This window comes from Lissotriton helveticus, chromosome 1_1 (genome assembly GCF_964261635.1).
Source record: "Lissotriton helveticus chromosome 1_1, aLisHel1.1, whole genome shotgun sequence".
Taxonomy (NCBI): domain Eukaryota; kingdom Metazoa; phylum Chordata; class Amphibia; order Caudata; family Salamandridae; genus Lissotriton; species Lissotriton helveticus.
Genome location: NC_136057.1, coordinates 203,766,478 through 203,786,914, shown reverse-complemented (window position 1 = coordinate 203,786,914; position 20,437 = coordinate 203,766,478). Strand labels below are relative to the sequence as shown.

Below are 20,437 nucleotides of genomic sequence, written 5' to 3'. Positions count from 1 at the left end.
CGTCATACCGTATCCACCTAGGTGAACATGTCGGAACGGATCTGTGTACCCAAACCCGTCTGGACATGGGCACAAATTAATGAACCCGTCTAGATGCGTTCCCAGCAATGGTACACACCGGGAAGCAAAACTGAAGGCCTCGGACTGGACTGCTACGACGTCTGGTTACTGCTACGCACTACGCATGCGCTTCGGGCTTCGGAAACAGGTGGGCCTCTGGATACCTCGGACCTTGCTCTCTCGGCTTGGGCTCTGGTCGGGACTCCCCGCATTCCTCACCGCCTCGTCTGAATGCTGGACCGCAGTCTTCGTCTCCTCCATTGGCCTGTGGGAGTTTTAGCAGGAAAACCTGCAGGTGCGCAGAAAGGATCCGTCACGGCTGTAGAAGGGGTCAGGGGGCCTGCGTTACATCGCCGGCGCGTGGGGAAGGGGACGTCCCTATTCGGGCGCCATTATGGGAGAGGTGTGGCGCCGCGGCCAGGGCGACTGACGCTGGAATCTGGGGACCACGGTTCGATCCCCGGCTCCGGCGGCAGGTTAGCCCAGCACCATGTGACTCTGGGCAATAGCTCGCTTAATCTTCCCGACGGCCCCCAGCGCCTAGAGACCCTTACGGGTGATTGTGCGCTTTACAAATGTGGACTTTACTTTACTTTATTATGTGGTAAATAATAATTACCGGTACTATTTTTCTATGCATTAAATGAGAAGGATAGCTCAATAAATGAGAGGCAGAGTCCGTGGTATCCGAGTCATACGGGCTTTAATTAAGTGGCTCGAGCCAATGGACATCGGGTTCCATCACCTACTAAGGTTCAGGAAGGGATATTCAACATTTCATTAACATCATACAATATATATAGTAAAACAGTACAGTTGCATTGAATACAGTAGGCGTAACAAGTGAAAAAGAGGAAGATAAGAACATATGGGCATGAAAGAAGGCGTGCACAGGGCGTGCAGGGAGGTGTGTGATGTAGACGTCACAGAAGTGTCATAAGTGGGTGGACACATGGAGGGGGTTTCATGGGCAGCTGGAACCTTTAACCTACTGGTGCGCGCAAAACGAGTCATGACGTGTAACTGGGGAGGGCTGGGGGGCGCTGACTTCTAGCACTAGTAGAGGAGACTGAAGTCTGGGATGTCAGAACGACCTGTACCTATAGCGTATCTGATATCTTGTGTTTGGAGTACATGTTGCTTGATTCTAAAAGTCATCAGGGCAAAGGCTGCTTGTCACTAAAGGCTAGTGTATGCATATATTTCTTCATGTATTGCGTGAACTATGGATCTTCTATGGATACTAATTTCAGTAAATCAGTAAATCACTTGCATGGAGACAGAAAGACTGGACTGTAGACGGATATGTTTATCCTGTTCGTTAGCTAGGAATGTGAAGCCGGGGAGCTGAACAGATAACTGTAGGCATAACATATTCTTGGCAGGCAGGCCAGGCCGAGCCGGGCACCGCGTTGCTTGGCAGGAAGTAAGGGAAGGGTCAGGGATGCGGGCGGGGCTGCATCTCTCGGAGTGTTTCAGGAGGCTTGAGGCCTGGATCTTGTGTCCGGGCCCTGTGGAGCCTTAGAAACGGGTGCATATCGATGATTTAACGTGCACCATGTAAAGACGTTGGCAACATAGGCCTAAAAGCCTGATTCACGTTGCTTTCACGGAGGACTGAATAACTGACATACTAACGTTGGATGCAACTGCAAATGCGTCTTTATTTTCGGCCATGGAGGGAAGATGCATAGAAATCATGCACATATATTACATGTTGGGGAACACGTAGGGACACATAACAGGGCAAAATTCAATTTTCCTCAAGATGAGGACTTCTGTTTTGTCTGAGTTAAGTTTCAGACGGCTGTGCTTTATCCACTCGGCTACTTCTTTCATTCCTTTGTGTAAGTTGGTTTTGGCGGTGTTAGGGTCTTTGGTGAGTGAGAGGATCAGTTGAGTGTCGTCAGCGTAGGAGATGATGTTGAGATTGTGTTGGCGAGCGATGGCCGCCAGGGGGCTCATGTAAATGTTGAAGAGGGTGGGGCTGAGTGACGATCCTTGTGGCACGCCGCAGATGACTTCAGAGGCCTCAGATTTGAATGGTGGGAGGCGGACTCTCTGGGTTCTTCCGTTGAGGAATGAGGTGATCCATTCCAATGCTTTTCCTTGTATTCCGATGTTTCTGAGGCGTTGTAACAGGGTGCTATGGCAGACTGTGTCGAAGGCTGCGGAGAGGTCAAGGAGGATGAGGGCGACTGTGTCTCCGTTGTCCAGTAGCGTTCGAATGTCGTCTGTTGCTGCGATAAGTGCGGTCTCAGTGCTGTGTTTGGCTCGGAAGCCGGACTGAGAGGAGTCGAGGGATTTGTTGGTTTCGAGGAAGGCGGCGAGCTGGTTGTTGACAGCTTTTTCCATGACTTTGGCCGGAAATGGAAGGAGCGAGATGGGGCGGTAGTTTTTGAGTTTGGTGGGGTCAGCTGTGGTTCTCAGTGCTGTGTTTGGCTCGGAAGCCGGACTGAGAGGAGTCGAGGGATTTGTTGGTTTCGAGGAAGGCGGCGAGCTGGTTGTTGACAGCTTTTTCGATGACTTTGGCCGGAAATGGAAGGAGCGAGATGGGGCGGTAGTTTTTGAGTTCGGTGGGGTCAGCTGTGGGTTTTTTCAAAAGGGCGCTGAGTTCAGCGTGTTTCCAGCTTTCCGGGAAGGTGGCGGAGTTGAGGGAGCAGTTGATGACATCTCGGAGGTGTGGTGCTATGATGGAGTCTGCTTTGTTGAAGATGTGGTGAGGGCATGGGTCAGTTGGGGATCCTGAGTGGATGGAGTTCATCAGGCGGATGGTGTCCTCAGTGGAGATTGGGTTCCAGTCGTTAAGGATGTTCAGGGGGGGTGAAGGTCCTGCAGAAGGTTGGGTGGGTTGGTCTCCGGGTCGGTTGTCGAAGCTGTTGTGGATGTCTGCAATTTTGTTGTGGAAGAAGGAGGCTAGGGAGTCGCAGAGGGCTTGGGAGGGGGTGATGTCGTTGGAGTTGGCTGATGGGTTGGTAAATTCTTTGACGATGTTGAATAATTCCTTGCTGTTGTGGGCGTTGTTATCTAGTCGGTCTTTGAATGCGGCTTTCTTGGCAGACCGGATTAGTTGGTGGTGTGTGCGGGTGGCGTTTTTGAAGGCGTCCCTGGTGCTGGTGTTTGGGTCTTTTTTCCAGGCCTTCTCTAGGGAGCGACAGAGTTTCTTAGATTTCTTAAGATCATCGTTGAACCAGGAGGCGTTTTTGCTGCCTGGTTTGATTTGACGTTTTTTCAACGGTGCTAGGATGTCGGCGCTGTTGGATAGCCATTGGGTGAGGTTAATGGCTGCTTGGTCAGGGTTTGAGGAGTGGGTGGGGGGGTTTAGAAGAAGCGATGAAGAGATCTGGTCGATGGTGATTTTGTTCCAGTTTCTTCGCAGGGTGGGTTGAGGATGGTTGTGGATTGTGGTCTTATTGTAGATAAAGTGAACGCAGCTGTGGTCTGTCCAATGAAGAGCTGTGGTGTGACTGAATGAGACATGTTTGCTGGAGGTGAAGATGGGGTCGAGTGTGTGACCTGCAATGTGGGTGGGGGTCGTGACAAGTTGTTTGAGTCCGAGGTTGGCGAGATTGTCCAGAAGGGTGGTGGCGCTGCTGTCATTGCTCTTTTCCAGGTGAAAATTGTGGTCTCCAAATAGAATGTAGTCCTCGGAGGGGAGGGCGTGTGGGGTGATAAAGTCAGTGATGTCGTCACTGAATTGTGCACGGGGTCCTGGAGGCCGGTAGAGGAGGGTGCCTCTGAGTGTGGTCTTGGGGTCGGTGTGGATCTGGAAGTGGAGGTGTTCGGCGCTGGCAAGGTTGACGTCTGAGCTGGTTGAGATGCGGATGGAGTTTTTATGGACGATAGCGATGCCTCCTCCTGTTTGCTTGATGCGGTCCTTGCGGATGATCTTGTATCCTTCCGGGATGGCAATGGTGATGTCTGGGGCTGAAGAGGTAGTCATCCAAGTTTCTGTTAGGAAGGCGACGTCCGGTGAGATGCTGTCTAGTAGATTCCAGAGGTCGATGGCGTGTCTGTGGACCAAGCGGGTGTTGAGCAGGATGCATTTAAGGTGGTTGGTGTCAGGTCTCTGATTGGTGTTGGTGGATGAGGAGTTGGTTGTGGTGCCGTTGAACTTGCAGGAGTTGCAAGAGAAGGGTCCATGGGTGTGACCAGGAGCGGCTTGGACGCAGTTGGGGGAACGGCCGGGGTTAAGGGCTAGGAGGGTGGTAGCATCGTAAGTGATGCGAGTGGGCAGGGCATTACGGGAACCAGGGGGTCTGGCGCTGGGCGCGGTCCAGGCGCGGACGGGCGTAGACGGGCTTACCTTTGGCACGACTTCGGCACGCTCGCTGCGCGTGAACGCTGCGCGCAAATGCATCAGTCATATATGGATAGTGGGGAGGGGGAGGGGTGAGGGCGGCTCAGCTGGGAGGCGGGGCGGGCTCAAGAGGACGCAAACTGAGCACAACAACAACAACAAACAAAATGGAGGGGAGAGCAGAGCAGGGCGCCGGGGGATATCGCGTTTTAAATCAAAAAGTCACAATGTCAATTTCAGAGCAAGCGAAGCAGCAACCAAGGCAGTAAAATGCAAGTAATTTCCAGGCGCTATTATTTCAAAATGCAGCACAACGATACCAGGTCTCGGCAGTGAGACTGGGGAGCGACCACTCAGCACAGCAGCGATGAGGGGATCACCATACATCCGTGAATAAATGATAAGTGTTTTTCTCCACAGAATTAATCTGAGGGGCAAAGGACAGTTAGTAAAACTGGATTCCCCAATGTTCTTTTTGTTTGTTTTACGTATCACCGTTGTATTTGTGCTAAAGCAGACAAATGAAGGTACATGGTGTTAGCATCTGTACCTAGGGCTGGGACCTCATTTCTACCTGTGTTTAGACATAGGAATTTTCCCCTAATCTACGAGAATGTATGCGTGGTGTATTTAGAAATCTTGTTTTGAACACAAACTGTAGGTAGCCCTTAGTGTGCTTGGCCTACACCCGGAGCTAGAAAGTTGTATAGATCGATAATTTGGACAAGAGGTCATCAAACAGTAGCAGAGAATGACTTGACATTTGTGGAACCCTCAAAAGACAAGTCTGATAGTTTTGAAATGTTCTTTTCCTAACTGGTTTGCTTGTGTTTTAGAGAAATGAACCAATACAGTGGAAAGCTGTGTCTGACACATTTGTCTATTCCTGAAGGACATGTTTAAGAAAGCTTCCAATTTTCTTAGTCTTTATAAGAGGAACTTATCCTTCATCAGCGGAAGGGAAACTCTGGAAAGCTGTGACAGATCCAGACAAACTGTTTTCGAACATACAGCTTTCACATGATCTTTATCGATTGTCAGTAGAAACATATTCACAATAGGTAGTTTAGTTTGAGTTTGAATTTGAAAAACCTGTGAAATAGACGGATATCTGGTGCTTAGCTGTTACTTGAGGCTATAATACCATTAACTGTGAAACTGTGGTAGTACAGATGTAAAGCACTATTTGTGCTAGAAAACATATGAGAGAGAACTACCACACACCTTGACAGAAAGGAATGCAGAACCCAGTCTTGTTTGAATCCAGTCTTGTTTTCTGAAGTACAATACGTATTGCACTCATTTTAAGCAGAATGGTTGGCTTTTCCCAGCAAATTCAAGACTGTGGTGCCAAAGAAACCTCCCCACTCACCAATCAAGTCTGAAAGCGATTTCTGAGAAAAGAAAAATTAATCTCATGTCATCCTTTAAGGGCTCTCGCAGCAAAGGTCAGTGAAGGCAAACTTGTAGACAGATGACATGGTCCAGATTTATATTGTAAAGTACACTAGTTTCTAGTAGCAGCCACATAGCAAATATTACATAAAATGAAAACAATCAGGTGTCTGACTTAACTCATGAAATGGGAGAAAGGCCTCCAGATAGTAACAAACAGGTAAACTGTTTTTTTGGCTGAGCTAGCTTGTCTTGACTTTTCACACTTAGGAATGCATGGCAGATTCAAGTTACAGTCACACCTGATCTTTGCAAGTAAATGTAAAGCTTTTCACGTTGGCCTTCTTCAGCGTTTTGAAAACTGAAACCTCTTTAGTACTGGACTCACAGAAACCCTGATAAGCCTGACTGAAATTACCGAAACATCATGGACCTCATTGTAATCTGCCAGTGCATCAGACAAATCTCTTCAGTGTCCATTAAACATTGGATCGGGAGTGCTGCCTTACGTCTGTAGGAAAGTGGGTTTCTGTTGCAGTAACCCCCCTACTTTTTGCCAGATTTCTGATGCACTTTTCCTTGGTGTGCCCTGGGTCCCTGCCAATCAGGTTCCCAGGGCCTGTGTTCTTTTCCCAAAAACTAACCCAATTGGCATTTCTGGCCACAGGTCAGCCCCTGGTAAATGGTACCATAGGTACCCAGGGCACTGGGACCAGAGACGGCCTGCGGCACTTATTGTGCTACCCTTAGAGGCCCTGTGCCCTGACCCACACACACTGCCTTTGCCGGCTGAGTGTCTTGGTGCAGAACAAAAAAAAGAGTCGACATGGCACACATCCCTGTGTGCCATGCCCACAAAACACTGCCCTGGCATACCTCAGTCACTCCTCTAGCTGGGTGCGCTATGCCAGTGGTGTGGGTACAGGTGCATGAGCCCTGTACCCCTACAGTACCCAGGTCCATTCCTGGGCACTGTAAGTGCAGTGCTGCCATTAAGAGTATATGGTGCTGAGAGGTCGTGATCACGTAATCCACAGCACCATGATGGCTACACTGAAGACTGAGAAGTTTGGTATCAAACTTCTCAGCACATTAAATCCACACTGATGCCAGTGTGGGATTTAATGTAAAAATGCACGACAGAGGGCAACTTAGAGTTGCCCTCTGAAACTAACCCACAACTCGCATCCTGACTGAGAGGCTGCTTAGGCTGCCACCCAAGACATGTTGCTGTACCCCTGGGTAGAGAGCCATCCGCTCCTGTGGGCCTGCAACAATGCACATCCTGGGACCAGGTGCCTGGCCTCCTCCCCCACGATGGTGGGGGTAGGATTGGGTTCAAAGGCATGCCGCCTTTGTGAGCTTCTCCAGGTCACTTGCTGTACTCAGCAACTGGCCCCCACCGGTTATGACCCCCACTCTGGCGGGAAGACAGTCGGGAAAACCTAAGTGAGGATATGGGCTGTGCCAGCCTCTGGCAACCTCACCCCTCAGGTGGGGGAGGCGAGGTGAAGCACAACTCCGGGCTCTCGCCATCTTGAGGATGGGGAGCCCTACCCAATCAGAGACAGGCTCCTGCCCCGTCCCACTCGAGAGTGGGGGTGTACTCACCCCAGAGAAAGGACCCATTGGTCCCTGACCTTCCCCTACCTGTACCGCCTCTACATTTAGTATTTAGGGGCACCCTGAACCTTCCTTCCGCAGATCCCAATTCCGAAACAAGAAGAAAGAACACCTGTCGTGCAGCTACTAACAAGAGGATGACACCAACTGACTTAGTCTATTGCAAGGCTCCCCCAACAAGGGGGAAGACTCCTCCGAGCACTGCAGAAAAGACTGGACGCGTCTTTATTCACTTTGATGAATTTAATAAAGTTTTTTCAATCACAAGTGGTTTACTGTATATTTCATTCAAATGTGAATTCATTATTTTCATGATTGCAATAATCTCAAACAAGATGTCCAAAGCATGTATTCTCAAATGCATATATCATCAAAATTCACGTGTCTCAATGCATTTCGGGCTATCCTTCAGCCCTTCATCAGGGGATTACTCTACGAAAAGAAAAAAGAACATGGCTGAGAGCCTGAACTTAGAATAGTTGTGTTTTAGTTAGTACTGGGTGAACGTCATGCAAGAGTGATTGAACGCCTGTGATTGTGAACAGGTTCTGGTGTCTGTAAACATACACGCATTTATTAGGTTAAAAAACGGTGAAAAGCAATGATGTGAACCGAATTGTATACTATTGTGGCAGGTCCAAAAGATGCTTCCCCAAGGATTGTGACTCAAAAATATGGTGATAGGCTTTACTCGATAACGTGTGACATGACGAGTCGTGATGGAGAGCGCTGTAAATCAATGTATCAAGCTACAGGGTGAATAAAAACAGTGCTCCCATGTGTGAAACAAACATAACATTTACTAAGTCGGTAACTCACTGGTCCGTCGCTGTAACGTGTACATTAACATGAAAGTACATGAAGTGACACACAAGCGTTTAGCGCTCGGCTTCATATCCTCATGAACATTTAAAACGGGGTATGAGGTACTTACTTTTAATTGGTGTGGTACTTACTTTTAATTGGGGTACTTACTTTTAATTGGTGTGGTTCCGTGCGTAGTTGATACCCCTCTGGTGTACTCGCGAGTGAAACCCGTGTGGGGTGTAACGCTGTGCCTACATGTCTAATAATGTAAACATCGAAGATGGACTTCACCCACCGTACTGGGTGCCATCTTGGACTAGTGAATGTGTTGGAAATACCGGAAAGGTGAAAAAAAGGAGGATAGTCTGGAGAAACACTACATGTAATGATTATACAACCTAAATTAAACACATGAAGTTCTCTATTAATTGATTATATTAAATAAATGCATTATAATTATAAATTAATTTGTACATATCGAAAATGACCAAATGTGTATGACTAACAAACATATCTCATGGTATATTGAAGGGTAACAGTTCAATCAAAAGTCAAAGATAACAAAGGAATTCCATCCTATCGTTCAACCCATGCGGTGGCATCGTCGCCATATAGCGGATCCAAAAGTTCTCTCGTTTGAGGAGAGTGTTTTTGTTGTGTCTGGTCAGTTTAATCTGTTCCAGATTCAGGAATTTGAGTTGGGCAACTGTGTGATTCTTCTCTAAGAAGTGTGCTGCTACTGAGGACCTGATGTTCTTTGTCCGAATGTTGCTTTTGTGCTCCAGGATACGAGTTCGAATCTTTCTCTCCGTGTGACCTATGTAACAAGAGCCACACGGGCACTTGAGCATGTAGATTACGTTAGAAGCATTACATGTGGCGTTGACTTTGACTTTCACTTTATATCCTTTCATGGGATGGTTGGTGTAGTTCCCTGGTATGATATTGTTGCAGTTGCTGCAATTGTAACATGGCACGAGCCCCTTGTATGTTGGAGTTTCTGTGTGATCGCTTGGTCTCGTGAGAATTTCTTTGAGGTTGTGTCCTCGAGTATTGGCAAAAATAGGTGTTTGAGCAAAGATGTTGTTAAAATCAGGTTCTGTGCTTAGAAGTGGCCAATGTTGATGATTTTGCGAAACTGATTGCTGGTTACGCTGTATTTGGACACCACTACCATGCGTGTGTTCTCAGTCTTGAGTTTGGTGCGCAGCAGGTCACTGTGATTGGCCTTCATACTACGGGCAGCTGCCTTTTCTAATACCTCCTGTGGATACCCTCGTTCTTTGAATTTTTCCAACATTTGCCTTTGCTGAATTTCGCTCTCCGAAGTGGAGGACACAATGCGTTTCACTCTCAATAGTTGAGAGTACGGGTGGTTGAGTTTAAGACCGGGCCGGTGGAAACTCTCAAAATGTAGTATTGAATTGCGATCCGTGGGCTTTTGAAAGATTGTGGTTGTGATTTTACCCTCATGTCTATGTACTGCTACATCCAAAAAATGAATAGTTTTTTCATCATAGTTCCATGTGAAATGGATGCCATCATTGATGCAATTCCAGTTCTCTAAACAATTCGAAAGACTGGTGTGGGTGCCTGCCCAGAGTATAAATATATCATCAACTGACTTAGCCCCAGTCCTACAGGCCTGTCGACCCTCGAACCTGCTCCTGCTAAATCCCGGCGTCTCCTGTGGTCAGCAAACTTGAAAAACCCTGATGGACCGGACTGCCTTGCTCATCTAAAGAATGGGACTCCCAAAGGCAGTGGTTCTGCTCAAACAGCAACAACCCCTGGTGCTAGCCAGGAACCGCAAATCCAGCCCACTTTGCACCCGCAGAGCCCGACCTGTGCCTGAGTGAACAAAGACCACGAGGACGTCCCCCCGGCGACTGTGACCACGAACCAAGCACCCAAGGACCCTCCTCGATGCTCCTGACGACGCCTGCAGCCTCACAACCAGGGACCCCTCCAATCGCGACCAGCTGAGGGTAAGATTTCCCGATGCCAAAAGACATCCCTGTACCCGTCGCGTCGCCTCGCGGCCCCCTGTGCCCAACTCCTGGGTTGCTACATAACCTACAGCTTCCCAATTTACCTCTCAAAGTGGTGGTCGCACCTGAAGAATCTCCGCCCGAGCTTGCAGCCTTTGTTTGTTTTGCAGCTTTCCCATTAAAAATACATTGGGCGCCCGATGGCCCAAAAGCACCCTGCACCCAGCCGCCCGAGTGCCACTCGAAGTGCAGCATCTGTCCATTCCTACTTGCCCTGTGTAAGTTACCAGGAGCTCAGCTCCCACAGCCGCGTGGTCTGCCTACTAGCAGCCACCAACCAAAGGCCCCCTATCCTCCATATGACAACAATGGGCCTACTCTCTCTGCACCCGGCTGCCCCTGTGCCGCTGAGTGTGCAACTACTGTACCTATCTGAACCTGGGAGACCCCTGAGTCTACCCCGAGAACCTTAACTCTGCCAGTCGAGTACTTACCTGAACAGAATTGATTGCCGTTGCACTCAAGACAGTGTATACAATGTTAAGTAACACAATTCAACCAAGCACATAACAAAATGACAGAATTATCAAAACAAAAGAACTCTCAATGAGTAGATCTTGGAGTCTTTAATGTTGTAAACAGCCAGCCGACACGTGTTTCATCGCATTCGCGATTCCTCAGGGCTGAAATGAACAAAGGTTGACAATGGAGCATGTATCTCACAAAGTTACATTTTACCATAAGACCTGGTTACATGGTCTTGCATGCTCAGTAGTTGCTGCTACCAGTGTACAGCAATGCGTCTGTGATTCCTGAGTGCCACCCCAACACATCCGTGTCGTAAGTGTAAGGTTTACCACTATTATTTCTAACCGTGCAATTCAATAGTGATTTAGTGAAATATGCGTGGGTGTGACAGAAATATTCTTATTAGGAGACAGAATCTCTGTTAAAGAAGTGAACTATTTGTGTACGATTCAGTCATACTGCATGCTATGGTGAATATGTGAGTAGTCTAGAAACTCTGACCCTAAGAACGTATCCGTCACATACCTAAATGGCTGAAATCCAGTCAGAAGGTCTAGATATCCACACGACAGAAAAATAAAACATGACAACGGAAAAAATCTCATCACTAATTGTCATATATCCATTGCTCAGACAAGAAGAATACAGCAGTGAGAATGTGGGGCAAAAAATATATATAAAAGCTCACCGCTCAGCTGGTGATATTTCCAACCCAGCCGGGCCCTTGACCACAGATACTCCGATCTAGTATCCGATGTGAGAACAATTCTGCAATCAGATTAGTAGTCTGAATTACTATACATATGTCTGCATTTCATAATTTTAGAATGCAGTAATATAGAAGATATGTTCTATCTAATAGCCTATTATTGTAAGTACGAAATCACCGACTTAACACCAGAGAAGACAGCGCACCTTAGCCTGTCACATAAATGATATAAAGGAATGATATAACAAACGTCAGGTCCACAGATCACCTCCCCTTAATTCAAATTGTATGTTATTACGATACACTTCTTGTTAAGCGATTCTGTAGTAAGTAACTACCCTGTACACTTACTTATTCACTGTGTATCAGTACATATCCGCTTGACGATCAAAATTGTAAGGGTTTCTTTATAGATGGCCCACGGCGAGTAGGGTAATGCTCTGTAGAAATCATAGGCAATATCAATAAATAGTTCTGTTGAAACTGCGGACTTAATACATCCCTATTCGGTGCGATATGAGCAAAGTCTTACCTATTGGTATACGGTATACTTGATTGCCGTGGTAGCTATCGGTGTGTCTTGCGCTTCAAGCTGAAACAACACCAAAATAAGGGGGGAGTTATGCTCCTGGGATAGTCCTATGCTGTTTAATTCACTAGGCTGAATGTAAGAGCTTATACCTGCATGTTACAAGTGGCTTACCTCTATCAAGCGGAGAAGCGGCGTATAATGCGTCCGGATCCGACGGCCGTGTTCCTGTTTGGACACGTGACCGGCGCTCTGACGTCGTTAAGTAGCGTCTCTACCTGGCGTGTCAATAGACTAGACCGTGAGCTTCGTGCTCTAGTCATCCATGTTGGGTTCTCACAACGGAAAAAACCCCAAGAATCTGCCAAACTTATAAGGATTCGTTCTATACCAATATTTTACGAATTTCTATGATTAAATGTTGCCTCATTATTACAGGCATGAAAACAAAACGGGGAGGTAAAACTTTACCTATATTCGGTTTCTGAGATTGGCAAGGCGCGAAGTACAAACTCATGTCCTTAATTGACTAACACACATATTCATGGTCGGTCAATATAATCATAAGTTAGATCTTTGGACAAAAGATATATTCTGGTGAGCTAAAGTTGTGAACACCGTGCTAGAAAATCTATAGACTACCGGTGCCAGTCTCATTCACACGTGGGTATCTACTTACACATTACTACCCGCAGTGTATTATCATTTCATAATAGCATGTGTATTGCAAAATAATATTCAGTATAAATTGTAAGACAATACATCATGTCAAGATAGAGTACAGGGGAGTTATTGTAACATGAGGGAAATACAAAATCATAGTGTCAAGATGTATTATAACAATACTTTTTTTTGTAAATAGAAATGTAGCAGTATCATGTTTACACACCCCTTTCATATGTTAGTTACCCAAGAAATATTGCATCTCATGGTCATAATTGAGTCCCCGTTCCACCGATCTAAGACGCATGATCCAGGTGGCCTCTGTGCGCCTGAGCCTCAATTCTCGGTTGCCCCCTCTGACATCCTGGGGCACTGTGTCTATGCCAAAGAATTTAACCATTTTGTTGGTTCTGTCACTTTGACAAGAGGCCACATGTAGGGCCACCGGATATTTAGGATCGCCGTTGAGTATTGCCCTGACATGTTCCATCATTCTCTCTTTAAGTTGTCTAATAGTGCTCCCTACGTAAAACTTTCCACATACACATTCTATCACATAGATCACAAATTTAGTGGTGCAATTGATGTTATATTTTACAGTGTAGGCGACACCATCCGGGCCCATGAATTCGGTAGTGCCATGTTTTGCCCATTTACACATACTACAAAATCCACATTTATAAAAGCCGAGACTGTGTTGTGTCATCCAAGTTGTGGTAGTAGTATCTCTAGGTACCGTGGGACTCAATTTATTTCTAAGTGTATTACCTCTTCTGAATGTAATTTGAGGTCTGTCTGAAATACAATCGGTAAGAGCTCTTTCTGACCTTAATAGACCCCAATGTTTGGTGAGACTTTTACGTAAAGCGTCATGGAGTGAATTGTAGTCAGTCACCATTCTAATCTGTTCCCTTCCAGTAGTGGTGGCCTTGTGTGTAGACGTGAGGGTGTGTGTTCTCTTTACTTTCTTCACCCTTTTTTCGGCTTTCTCAATGATCTTGTTAGAATAACCTCTGTTGTAAAATCTCTCCTTCATGCCAGTCAAACATCTCCTGAACTCTCCATCCTCACTGCAGTTCCTTTTCGCCCTTAAAAACTCGCCATAAGGTATGGCGTTTATTTGGTGAGGGGGATGTGAGCTTGAGGCATGCAAGACTGCATTGCATGCAGTGGATTTCCTGAACAGTCTACTGTGAAGACAGTTTGATGCAACATAAAACTCAATATCCAGAAATTCAATATTAGTTTTACTCCAGTTCATGGTAAACCGGATTTCCCAAGAGTTGTCATTGAGATATCTAAAAAAATCTTGTAAAAGCTCCTCAGAGCCGGACCAGATCAGGATGCAATCGTCAATATATCGACCCCAAAAAATAATGGAGTCGATATATTGTGCACCCTTCTTGCTCCAAATGAGGTCGGATTCCAAAGCACCCATGAACAAGTTGGCAAACGAGGGTGATATTTTTGAACCCATGGCCACTCCCTTCTTTTGACAGTACCAGTTTTTGTCAAACATGAACACGTTGTTTTTGAGTATGAGCTCAATCATTGTGGATAGCATTAAAGTATGTTGCCAGAGTGTGGCAGGTCTATTATGCAGAAACTTGTTTACTGTCTGTATGCCTAGGTCTAGATTAATACTGGTATACAGTGAGACTACATCTAAAGTGACAAGTAGAGATCCCTCTTGCCACTGGATGTCTGCTAAGGTACTTAGAATATGTTTACTATCCTGTATGTAGGAAGGTAAGTTTCTGACCAGGGGACCCAGGAAAAGATCCACGTATTCCGCTAATCTTTCGGTGGGGCCCCCAATGCCAGAAACAATTGGTCTCCCTGGTGGAAAAGGGAGTTTTTTATGGACTTTAGGAAGCGTATATAACCATGGGTAAGTTGGTCTAAACACCTTAAGATATAGAAATTCTTCCTCGTTCAATAGCCCAGATTGTTTCCATTTAAGCAATAGTGAGTTGATTTTCAAAGTTAAAGGACCCATGGGATTATGTGTAAGATGTTCGTAGCAAGACTCATCCTGTAATTGTTGAGAGATTTCATAGTGATAGTCTACACGATCCATTATCACTACGTTGCCCCCTTTGTCTGCCTCCCTGATAGTTATGGTATTGTCTTTCATGAGTGTAGTTAGTGCATGTCTTTCCCCATGGGTGAGGTTATCCTTGTACTTAAACATCCTGTCCTTTCGATGACTGTTCAGGTTATCCAAGTCCTCTAACACCCGTTTGTGAAACATGTCTATAGCATTGCCACCAGGTAGTGTGGGAATCCATTTGGATTTCGATTTTAAACCACTGACAATGCTGAAATCAGATTCTATGTCTAGCTCCTCCAACAGTTGGTCCATGTCTAGAGGAGAGTCCTCCATATCAGTTAATGACAACAGAAGGTGAGTTGCATGCACATCTTTTATTGATAATGTATCAGAAGTATTTTGTACAGGTGTTAATCTACTTTCTCTCTCCCTTTTTTCATCACAGACGCATTGCTGTACACTGGTAGCAGCAACTACTGAGCATGCAAGACCATGTAACCAAGTCTTATGGTAAAATGTAACTTTGTGAGATACATGCTCCATTGTCAACCTTTGTTCATTTCAGCCCTGAGGAATCGCGAATGCGATGAAACACGTGTCGGCTGGCTGTTTACAACATTAAAGACTCCAAGATCTACTCATTGAGAGTTCTTTTGTTTTGATAATTCTGTCAGTTTGTTATGTGCTTGGTTGAATTGTGTTACTTAACATTGTATACACTGTCTTGAGTGCAACGGCAATCAATTCTGTTCGTGTAGGGGTAGTTTTCTTTCTACTCAATTGAGTGGTTCAAGGTTTTTCCACTCGCCGTCTTGCACCTGAATAGTCAGCAAGTCTAGACTGATGTGCGTATATACGGGCTGTGCACCCGGTTCTTTTACTGATTAAAAGCCTTCCGTTCTTGTTAGAGTACTTACCTGAAAACTGATAAGCTACATTTTCTCCGTAGGGTAACATTGACTGGTTTTCACTTGGAAATTCTTCTGAGTGTCGAGTTTTGCAACTTTGAAATATTCCTTAAAAATCATCCGATCAATGAAAACAAAATTACTCACCCCTCTGTTACCAGGACAGATCCCAGTGCCGGATCTTTGTGCCCTGCACTGACCCTCAAAAGTAATTACCGCTGTGATTTTCCGATAACCTTATTTCCTCCCATAGGATAACATTGCTTGGTTTTGACCAAAATGTCTTCTAAGTGTCGATTTTCGAAACATACAAATATTCCTTAAAAATCACCTGTGTAACAAAAACAATTTCTTTCAACTGTTTACAGGAGATGCATCAGCGCCGAAGGGGTTAAAATTTCCATTGAGCTCAATGTTATAAATCTGCATATTGCAACAACTGTATCTATTGCATGTAAAAGTTTACTGCTATTTGAAAGTCTTCAACTGTAGCATCTCATTCTGAGAAAGTATTTTTATACCTTCTTGTGGTTCTAAAATAAAACAACAATATATTTTTCTATAGAAAACAATTGGCCTAGAGTTCAGTTCCTGAGAGTGTGAGACCATTTGCTGACTGAGTGTGTACAACAAATGCTTTACACTGTCCTCTGATACTGCCTTACTGCTTGACCAAGCTACTACTTTGGAGAGTAAGGTTATATCTAACTTCAGCCTCTGCCAAACCTCTGCGGGCTGTGGACTCTGTGCACACTGAACCTTACTTTGGTGCAGTATATACAGAGCCACTTTCTTTCAAAGTCTTCTTCAGGGAATTACATCAAATGCAGTAGTCCGCTGTACATAGGAGGTTGGCAAGTGTTGGGGTTAGAAATATAAGTAGAAGTCTTGTCTGGTGAATGATTGTGTAGCTAAACAATGTGACACCAGTTATGGATCCAATGGCACATGCAAATTGAGTAATAAGAAGTCTTTGGGAAAAAAGCCTGAAGTAATTGATGAGAACAATGATGAGCATTTGGGTGTGATTTTTAGTTTCATCAATGTGGTATCTTCCGATCTTTACTTAATTGCATGTTTCAGGTGTGCTGTTGTAAGCCTTTGAAGACATTCAAAAGGTTTCTTAGCCTTTCTAGAAGAGAAAGCAGCTAAAATATGACTTTATGACATAACTTTTCAACTCTTTGACCTCATCTACGATAACTTTACATATTTTTGAGTCTGTTCCACCTTTCCATGTTGACCTATGATTATAGAAAAGATGCCTTGCTACAGACGCACTGTTGCAAATGGCAAATGCAAGCCGTTTGTTTCTAAAGAAATTCCCATTGAATGTTGGGTTGAGGTAAGTCAGCAAATAAGTTGATTGCAATTGACAAATCTCATATATGTAGACTCATTTAACATAACAGCCTTTAAAAATATGGGGCCTTTCTAGTGCTAAAGGAACGTATTCAATTTCACAATAGAAAGAAGCATTCAAATTGCAAAGGTTAACATTAGTGCTGCCAGATGACGCAGAGGTTGAGCATGCACTTATTTTACTGTTAACCAGGTGCAGCAGAGAATCCTGTTGCAAACTGCTAAAATTAATGCATTAATAAAGTTTGGCTCTATTGGGCAATATTTGAAGGTCATTGCTGGTAAGACAACACAAAAGCATTTTTGCAACAATGAGTGCCCTCGGAAAGTAATAGTTGGTATAAACAATATATTCTGTCAGGGGCTAAAGCACCATAGATACATTAAATGTGTATTAATGACTGTCTAACAATACAATCTATTCTACATGGTAATATTTTGATGGTTCCCCCAGCATTTCCTAATTTCCTTCAAAGACAGTAGCATTAAACACTTTTTTACACTACTGTGCCTAGCACTATGATTTAATGGAGGAGGCATGTGTTCCTACAAGGTTCCCTCGGTGGTCAAGTGATCACACTCCTTAACAGTTGTGCCCCTAATATTGACGACCCAACCTTGTTCTTGTCCATGCAAGATCTGGCAAATGCAGGAAGTGGAGACCCCGTTGGTTTGGCTGGGCAACTTTAATTGTGTCCAAATGGAGTCCTAGGCAGAGCACCCCCTAGATCGAACACAAAGCCCCACATGACTGCAGCACTTAAGGAATCATGCATAACCTGGGACTAACAAATGTATGGCGAAGGAGGAACCCAACAGAAAGAGCATACACATGTCCCTCTACAACAAATAATACCTTCAGTAGGTTAGATAGAATACTTCGTGCTGGCCAAAGTCGGCTGGAAGATATGGATGTCTCCGGTCTTTTGTGACATGAGATGGGGCAGTCCGCCCTCCGGAGGCCTGCAGAGATACTGACCGATCCAGTGGCAAGGGAAACATTTGTCACAATCAATGACTGACTATTTGACCATTGATCCGCAGTGCACAGGGCAATGTAGGGGGATGGCCCTGAGATCTGTGGTGTGGGTCATGTATGGGACTGATGTGTGGCGGAAGGAGACAGTTGCATTCGGAGCTGCATAGGGAAGAAACATCTGGCTGCAAGGCAGAGGAATAGCAAATGCACAGGTGTAAAGAAGACATCTGGGATCGCCTAGACAAGTATGCACTGAAGCAGTATAATGGGTAAATGCATAGGGAGGGAGATAAATCGGGACGCCTTCTAGTGTGGATATTGCATAGGAAACACCCAAGACCATAACTCATTTACTTACACCATAGGGTAATGCCATGGCTATGAGAGAGGGCATATTGAACGTGTTTAGAATGCACTTACTGGAAATGTATACAGTGGACCCCAACATCACCACTGACAGGTACACCCCGTTTCTGGACATCTTAGCCATACTGAATCTTCCTGAAGAGGCTTATGAGGAGTTGGATGCCCTGCTGGCGCTTGAAGAACTCGGCTGCATTGAGCCTGCTTTACTCGAAGGCACCAAATGATGGTAGGGAGAATGGTTTTCCAGCCAAATTTTACCAGGCACACACAGTAGAGACTACCCAACATATTATTGGAGGTTTTACTTGAAGCGCAAGATACGGGGATTCGCCCACAAACTATGCGAGAGGGGGAGATCTGTATATTACTGAAGCCGGGGGGAGACCAAATAAACCCAGCAACATATAGACCTATCAAGATGATTAACACAGACCTGAAAATAATATGTACATTGCTGACTAATTGGCTAGCCCCTCATGACAGCACTGGTTCTTGCGGACCAGTGTGGTTTTATCCTGGACTGGAGCAAGGGTATGAATTTGAGAAGACTTGCCCAAGTGCTTAATAAGGCGCGGGGCAACGATGATGAAATGGCTCTGGTCTCCATTGACTGAGCGAAAGCGTTCGATACACTCGACTGGGGTTATTTATTGGAAATTCTACGTGTCGTGGGGTTCGGACTTCAATTTCAAGAGTGAATAAGACCGCTATACACAGACCCTGTCACTAGGGTGCATATGGGGCAGACTCTGAGGTGTGGGCGTTGGTTCGTGGGACTCAACAGGGTTGCCCCCTTTCCACGCTCCTATTTGCCCTGGGCACAGAGCCCCTAGCAATCAGAGCGACCTGCAGTATACCACTGGGAGACATGCACCATCACCATATTATCTCATTGTATTCAGATGATGCTTTATTTTATATCTCTTTTCCCTGCATTGCAATGCCAGTGCTCCTGCATCTCCTGGATGAATTCTGGGATGTATTGGGACTCTGAATTCATCGAACCAAGTCTCTTATGTTTCCTTTGGCCTACTTGGTAGGGACTCTCTTCGAAAACCTTCCTACCCTGGGGCTGCGCGGGAAGTTGGTATGTTTTCGATAACTGGGGATGCAGGTCGCCCACTCAAGAGCCCAACAATTGTTGCTTAATATGAGCATGTGCTTGATTCTCTGAAATGCTCTGTGACCTGGAGCACGCTCCCCATGTCCATTATGGGCAGACTGGCCATCTCTAAGATGGTAATTCTGCCCAGATGTCTGTACATACTTCAGAATACGCTGTGCCCACTTCCAGCGCAAGTATTTTGACAGCTGGACTTGCTCCTTATCTCACTATTATGGGCAGGTGGACATAGTAGAGTAGTGCCGGCCACACTGACCGAGCCATATTGGAGGTCCCACGCCTGGACCTATATTATTATGCCGCCAAATTAAAACACGCAGCATGTTGGCTCGATGCAGACCCTAGTTGGGAGACACAGCTATTGGTAAGAATTGTGGACGTTGATTGTCTTCTGAATTACTGATGGAAGCGGCAAGTACGGCAAAAGACGCTCCATACATTGTGAGACAGACGGCAGAGTGTGGCAATTGTTTGTAGCTGCAGTACTTAAACATGCACCTTTCCACAGGGGACTCCCAATTTGGATATTAAAACCATTCAGGCAAATGATGACCAGTGTGTCATTCCGGTCATGGAAAGAGGGAGGATGTGAACAATGGGGTGACTTGTGCCCCGATGAGTCTTCTACCTCATTTAAAAATGCCATTGAAGAGTTTGAACGAGGCCGGGGCAGTTATTACACCATGCAGGTCTTGCAGGAATGGCTAGGCACACCCGGCTATGTTACCCAGCAGCCTCGCAACCCACTCACACACTCGTGATACTGCTGACCCGTGGCTCAGGTAGACACCTGATTACACACCTTTACAGAGCTGTGCGGTCGGTGCGTAAGAAATCCCACAACGGGCCCGTGTGGCATTGGATATAGACCTTGACACCCCAATTGGAAATACTGAGTGTCAATGGGTTTGTGAACTAACTCAGACAGTCTCCAGTAATGCCCGTGTTCGTTTGAGACATTACAATTTTCTGCAAAGGACCTATCTAACCCTCAAGGAGCTCCCTCACATGGCTAGGTCTCAGCCGGATACCTGTCTTCGT

General features: G+C 45.6%; 1 protein-coding gene across 2 annotated transcripts in view; it reads left to right on the top strand.

Annotated features, from left to right (window-relative positions):
* The window catches only part of DPH2 (diphthamide biosynthesis 2), a 174,900-nt gene that overhangs the window by 80,548 nt on the left and 73,915 nt on the right, over positions 1-20,437 (top strand). The gene's annotated exons all lie outside the window — the stretch shown is intronic.